Below are 7736 nucleotides of genomic sequence, written 5' to 3' on the forward strand. Positions count from 1 at the left end.
AAAAAAAAAAAAAAAAAAAAAAAAAAAAAAAAAAAAAAAAAAAAAAAAAAAAAAAAAAAAAAAAAAAAAAAGGAATCAGCAAAGAGGATAGTAAACATTTTTTTTCCAAAAAAGTTATTAGTTATGTCAAAAGCTGTTAATATTTGGAATAAAATGACTATTGAGAAATGACATTGAATTTTTCAGTGTAAAAGTCATTAATGATCTTAAGATTAAAGGGTGAAAACTGTATTTCAATGGAAAAACTCTTTCATAATAATTTATAACTTTGTCAATGGTAGGTAAATGATAGACAAATTCTGTCTTGTCTATTAGTGATTTCAGTTGACTTTCTGTGTGCAGATTGGAAGGGATTTAACTGACCATGAGAAATTAGTTTTGTCTCTATTGCCAATTGATCCCAACATCTCTTTACTCTTTAAAAATGTGTGCTTGATGAATTTCTTGAAGTGGTTATGATATCTGTCTGTTTTTTTTCATGTATTATAGAAGTAAAATAAATTGCTTAACAATACATTTTATATATGGATGAAATGTATAGTATTACCTTTTAAAAGTTATATTCAACATATTTTTAAGTAAAAAAGACAGGTTCATGTGTTTTATGGAAAATGGGGACCCGAAACCTAATATGATATTTAGAAAAATGTTGTTGGTAAACTACACTGAAACATTTCAATAAAATCTGTTTTGAAACACAACAGGAAAGTAGGGCAATCTAGAGGCCTGACATAAGAAATCAATTCAGCAGTGAAGTCAGCACCAGGGCTGTCAGTTTGAAGGCTCATGAGCCCTTGGGACAAGAAGTCCTGGGAGAAAAGTCAGGTAGAAGCCCTAGCATGAGTCTGGTGTTCATCTGAGATAAAATCTCTAGAGAAAAATGTGCTTTTTTTTTTTTTTTCATTTAAAGCAAAGATGTGCTTGTCTGTCCCTGATCTAGCTCTAGGAAAGGCAGAATAAAAGGCAAAAACAGACCTGCTGAAAAATTCTAAGTATAAGCTGGCCCACATCTTCCTTGTTTGAAGAATTGAACTCAGACGAGGGTGAGAAGAACATAGTGAACTAAATGAATCATGGTCTGACTCAAGATAGGTCTTTTCTGCCACCTCCTTGTCACACTAACATAAAAAATCGCAAATGATAGTTTCACTATTTCACTGTGTAATTCAGCAATAAGACTGATTCCTGATTCACACTATGTATGCTCACATATGACTCTTCTTTTGCAGAGGGTGTTATATCCACAGATTTTACCCTTCTTGATTCCCATCTCACAAAAATTGGCTTGTGATGTAATGATGAAACTTGGTTTTTCATTTTATGAGAAACCAAATTAAAACAACTATAAATGAAAATTCAAACCTCAGAGAAAATGTATTTTTAAAAGAAACAACTCTCTCTGAGCTTTAATCCCATGATAAGGCAGTCTGAATTTAGGTACTCTCTCACATTCATCTAATGAAAAGCAAATTATTTGGAGAAAGCCAAATAATATAGGATACAACTGAGGGGCTTGTCTAAGTTCACAAATGCCCTAACTCAGAGAACCAGGAGGTTTTGTTCTTCATCACGAAGGTGATGAACCTGAGCCTGAGGTCGGCCTGCTCAAGCAGAACCTGCAGACATTCCCTTATCACCCAGCCAAGAACTCCTGGACCTCTAGCTGAAGGAACCAGCAGGGTCTGACCTGTGGACCTGCGCATCTCTCTCTTCACTCTGCCTATCTGGATAATGCTTCTCTGCCTGTTTCTATTTACCAAACACTTGTCTCTCTTTTCATTTGCTGGGATAATTCCTTCAAGTAGTGCAGGGAAGAGAATTGTGTACTGACTGACTATCCATTTCCATCCCACATAAAAAGAAAACCTCTCCTAATAAAGCAGAACTTAAAGAAAAACACTTGTACAGTGCCCCCCACCTCAGATCTCCCTCCTCTTCCTTGGAACTGTAACTCTGTTTTGATAAAGATAAAATTGACAACCGTGTCCTGTAAACAAAGTTTATGACACCCTGTTCTCATATGATTCATAAGACACTGTCTGCTCTTGTCCTGCTCTGGTAAACTCGCTTGCTCCGTCACTAGAAAAACCACCTCCCTTTGACCAAATGCATATGAACTGCACCTTCTGTTTGTTCATCACTCTTCCTGTGAGAGTGAGTCGGTTGAGTCTGTGCTCACCTAAAACCTGAAATAAATCCTCCTGATTTCCATTAGTCTCTCAAAATTCCGCAACAGTGAGGTAAAAAGCAGGAAGGGAGGGGCTGCCTCCTTGAAGTGGACATCAATGGGAAAAAAAATAAATCCTGCACGACACAAATTAATACCTCAATTATTCACACCTTTGACTGTAGCACCCTTCCCTCACCGCTCAAAACATTTGAGAAGGTAGAGTAAGCTCCATCTTGAACATACTATCAAGTCTGTGTTTGACTGTAGGTGTGCCCTGGGCCTCCCGTGGTGGCCCAGCTTTTATAATCTTACAATCACAACATTTTGCTTGTGAAATTTGAAACTTGATGGAGGAAAGGAAGTTACATTATTAATGTCATGCTAATTGGCTTGAGAATTATCTTCTCCATATTTAGGTGCTGGCTTTTCTCTTGCAATCTCTCCAAAACCTTTACATTAGGTGTATTTTTCAGGACATTAAGAAATGAAATCATTTTTTTATTCTCATAGGCAGATAAGATTGAGGGAGAAAACAAACAGGCAGAAGTATATTGCTTCTGGTAAGAAACCAATGGAGAGAGAGAGAGAGAGAGCTATTTTAATATATCCATCAATGGTTGTGACTGAAATAAAATACTGTTGAACTAAAATGATGAATCATCATTTGTCAGCATTAAGAAAAATCTGTCTTGGTACATCCAGGGTCAATGGAGAGCTCACACATATTAGTGGGGATACGCATTAATGGGATAGAATAGAATGGTTTCTTGGATGTGTGTAACTATGAATTATTTGGTTTAGAAATTAAAATTTGGCCATCACTGTGTCCTTAACCAAAATCACATGATTAGAAATGTTATTCTTACTCTGTCCTATCTGAGAAAACAGGGAAGGGAATATTTGCAAATATCTTTTTACATTGCATTCATTAGGTGGAGCTGATAATTTCTAAAACTTCTTTTTTATTTTACTTAACCCCCATGGGAAATATCTCTTATGAGTACTGAAATAAATAAACAAACAAACAAAGTGGAAACTACTGAGTAGAGGATTTTAGTCCATACTCTTTCTTACATTTTTCCACAATGACATTACATTTCAGAGTCTCTTTCTTTTGCAATATTGCTGAATTTGTACTTTATTTTAAAACAAGCATCACTGAAAACTAATCAGTCATTGCTTTGTTCCCAGTAGCTGATTAACTGGTTGAGGGGAGGTGTGCTCTGTTTTTACACATAGAAGCTGAGGGAACAAATCAGCCTTTGGAAGAGAGGCTGGAAATTGTGTACTCTACCCCCACCTACTGGGATGCAGCCCACAATGCCTTACATGACAAAAATTCAGGAGCTTTTCTCCAAATTTTTCATTAAATTTCCTACTTTTTCTTCTCCCCTCATCCTTTTATTTTGTGTTGTTCACTTTTATTTCCATTTATTATAAATATTCTTGCTCTTTCAAAATCATTCTTATACACACCTGTCTAAAATAATACTTTTTGGGCTGGGGATTTAGCTCAGTGGCACGGCGCCTCCCTGGAAAATGCAAGATCCTGAGATGGATCCCTGGTACCAAAAATAAAATAAAATAACTTTTAGACACTATGTAATGGAGATGAAAGAAAGCAGGACACCGTTTAGTCAATTAAAACGATGACATAACTGATTCAACAATAATTATTTATATTAAATCTTAATAATTAAAATTACATTTAATATCCGCACTGAATAATAACTTTGTCACTGATAGCTACATGATTTACACCTCTGTAAATTTCTATTTATCATTTGAAGTTAAAGCAATGGTAATAACATATAACCTGCAGCAATTCCATGAGAACTAAGTGAGGCATAGCACGTTAAACTCTTTGGCAAAGCATATTTCATTCAGCGAACATACAATTAATATTTTCTATTATTATTACTCTTCCAAAGAAAGTACTTTTATTTTTCTTTATAGCCTTAAGACACAGTAGAAAATATGTGAACTCCAGAAAAGGAATGGTGTATGGGGTGATAGAAAATGCATTATTACCACCCACTCTGCTCAGCATATTAGAGTTACTACACTTTCTGGGCCTACGGCCTAGAATCTTGAATTTCCACTTCCAATTTCATTAGTAAATTTGTTGGTAAAATTTGAGTACTGTTCCCTGAAGCTTAGTGGGCTTGGTGGGCGATGCCAGCTCTCAGGCTTCTCTTCGTGCTATAAACATTACCATAGTTCTAGCACCCTTAAACTAGGGTTAAAGTGGTATAATTCAGTATTGACACTAGCTGTCATTCAATTCTCTCCATGTTAACTGAAAGGGACATAATGGTGGAAGTGCCGATAGCTAGAAAAGAGTTATCAGAGGTTGTCCAGTCAACCTCCACACACAGTTAAGTCAGCAAACATAGAGAAAGTATTTTGTCTCAAGTCAAAGTGACATTATTTTATTTCAGAAAATTTAGAAGAGTTGACTTTTGTAGACTTTAGCTCCTCTGTGGCCCCCAAAAGGGAGATGGCAGTGAGCAAAAAATGTATGTGTGGTTATCTTAAGTGTTTTCATATTAGATGCCACTTGTGAAGTGTGGATTTGGGCAGATCAAAAAAATGCCATCTAAAAAATATATCCCTTTCACAACATACATCATCAGAAATATTCAGAAGCATACCACACTGAGCTGCTTTTTGAAACAAGGAATACTTTTTCATTTTAAAAATTTAAATTACACTGTAGAACATCTGGAAAGAATATAATAAAGCCAGCCATAATTACAGGATCCCAAACAAGCACTTTCATTGTTCAAAATATTTCATACTTTTTCATGAATATTTATATTATTGTTGTATTTATAATATGCATAAAGCAGCTCTATTGTTGATCATAATTTTGTCATATTGGCACATCATCTCTATAGGTATCAAGTGCTTGCAGTATTTTTTAGCAAATGGTAATGTTGTAATTTATGCTAATATGTTTCCATATTGTTGAGATTATGGTAAAGCATGTGATTTGAATTTATGAAAATGTCAGTTAGTATGCACTGTGATTAAGAAATGATCATTTTAGTTGATTTAACTTTTTTTTTTTTTGGTACCGGGGATTGAACTCCCAAGTCCTTGTGCTTGCAAGACAGGCAGTGGAACCACTTAGCTAAATCCCCGGCAAGAAATGATCATTTTATTTTGTACTGTATTATCTATATTTCTTCACTCTTCTTATTTTTCTCCTTTTAAGTTATTTTTCAATTCAATGATTTTTCACTATTACTTTGGAAAAAATAATCTTTATTTTCTACACTCTATGAGAATGCATAACTTAAAATGTATAAACTATTTGGTATCTTCAGCACCCTACAAAACAACACAACTTATTATTTCTATATATTCAAAACTTCCTTATATTTGTGGCAGGTTTACCAATTTCTTTGACACCCTTTCCTGAACCTCAGTATTTCTTTTGGGTTCAAATTTCCTTTGTATAAAGTTGACAGTGGCCATCATAATTACAGCACTTGTTTTTAACAGGGTTTCAAGATTAAAGAAATCAATCTGTCAAGATTCCTTTGCCATTAATATTTGACAGATAATTAGCTACTTAATTAAAGGTCACCGAAGGACTTAAACCGTGCCACCTACACAAAAATCAAACCTCTGATTATTTCAGTGCCCTAATCAACTGTGTCACACGCATACATCACAGTTGAGATGGTGATGAAAAGCACAAAAGAAAGTCTCCATTAAAATATGATTTTTACCTTCTATAACTTTGTCGATCATCCTTTCCTATAAAAATGTTACTGCACTGATAGTCTCAAAATCATGCTGGTTCAATTTATATATTTTTTTACTTTAAAATGATACAAAAGCAATTGTATTGAATCAAAAGCATACTTCTCACTTTGCTTTTGGTATGATAGTCTCTGTTGATGCTGGGCCTGTGACAGTGAGATCCAAAGGGAAAAACTACTGATACTCCACTATATTCTATGGCTAGGCTATGGTGCTGGGTATGTTAGAGTAATTAATTTCATTTTTAATTGCAATATTTGCACAGGGGTGTGGCTGGGACATAAATTGATTAACAATATTAAAAATGAGAAAAATGTTTTGCTTTGTTTCCTTTGTTTTGTTTTTTGCAGTACTGAGGATTGAACCCAGATATTTTACACTAAGATATATGCCTGGCCTTTTCCCTTTTCTTTTATTTTTGAGACAGAGTCTTGATAATTCCCTAAATTTCTCAGGCAAGACTTGAACTTGTGATCTTGCCTCCGATGCCCATGGTGCTGGATTTTTGCATTTTTAGTAGTAACTTTAGCACATTTTTCTCCTGTATTTGTTCCCAAGTCCTCCGTCATTCACAAGTATGAAAGCAAACTAAATACTGTACCTCCTGTAGAGTTATTTATTTGCCTTTCAAAAATGAAATCATTTTACCAGAAAGAGAACAAAATTAATTATTTTAATTAGTGGCCCCTATACTAGAGGATTATCAGCATATCATAAATTTTAGACAATAGACTGATAAAAATTCTACATTAGTAATTAATATTACAACCAATAAGAATCATGTTTATATTTTCTTTAGCCACATTTGCATTTATAGCTGACATTAATCTAAGTTCAAGTGAATTTAACTATCTCTTCTCATATTCAATGGGGTATGCTGCTGTGAAGTATGACTCCTAATGAACCGTGGTGTAGAGAGACAAAATAAATCATTTAAATTCATATTTATAATTACACCCTTAATTTTTGTAATAAAATTAATCCCCTCCCTAGATTTGTGAGGCCAAAAGTTAAGTGTTCCGCAGAATATTTTCATTATTTCAGAGCTTTAAATGTAGCTAACTACCTCATTAATTTGCAAATCATCTTGAAAAATTTCCTATGGAATCCACTGTAATTTATTAGCTACTTTAGAGTTCTAAAAGGCAGAAATATTTACTTCATCTCAACTATATTTGTGGAACAATTACCATCAATTACAACATGATTATTTCTGTAGTGTATTTCCCTCTCTCAAAGTTCTTTCCATTAGACATTGGTGTCAGAGGTGAGGTATGCACTTGGCTTACACGTCCTGGATGGGAAACTTTCTCCAGATTATCTACCACAGTCCCAACCTCTCATCCATTCACTGCAGTGAGTGTAGGAAACACAAATGCGGAGATTTGTAATAAGGACATTTGCTTCCAGACAAGAAGGAGGAAAGTAATTATGAAAAAGTTGTGGTAGTAAAAGTACAATATTCGCTTTATATCGAAGCGAATTTTAACGTTTAAGCATAACAAAGAAAATAATGGCAGAGTGTAAGGCACAACAAAGGATTACTGTTCACTACTGGTAATCAAAGTTTTCCTAGTAATGGAAGATCAATTATAGTATTGATTAATACGGGATCAAAGTTTCTGGTGAAGCAGAGAATCAAACTGCCCTCCTGGCATTTCAGGACGCTTAAAGGACAATCTTGATGTAGAAGATAACTGTCTCCCACTCTGAATCATTCTAATTTGTCCAGTGCAACTTGGAAAAGAATATCCTTCTTTCCTTCCTTCCTTCCTTCCTTCCTTCCTCCCTC

The 7736-nt window shown here is 34.6% G+C and overlaps 1 protein-coding gene across 1 annotated transcript in view; it reads left to right on the forward strand.

Moving 5' to 3' along the window:
• Positions 1-7736, forward strand: part of LOC104863263 (ADP-ribosylation factor-like protein 5A) — a 31990-nt gene that overhangs the window by 17901 nt on the left and 6353 nt on the right. The window lies entirely within an intron of this gene.

This window comes from Fukomys damarensis, unplaced genomic scaffold (assembly GCF_012274545.1).
Source record: "Fukomys damarensis isolate Sample0158 unplaced genomic scaffold, DMR_v1.0_HiC HiC_scaffold_31, whole genome shotgun sequence".
Taxonomy (NCBI): Eukaryota; Metazoa; Chordata; class Mammalia; order Rodentia; family Bathyergidae; genus Fukomys; species Fukomys damarensis.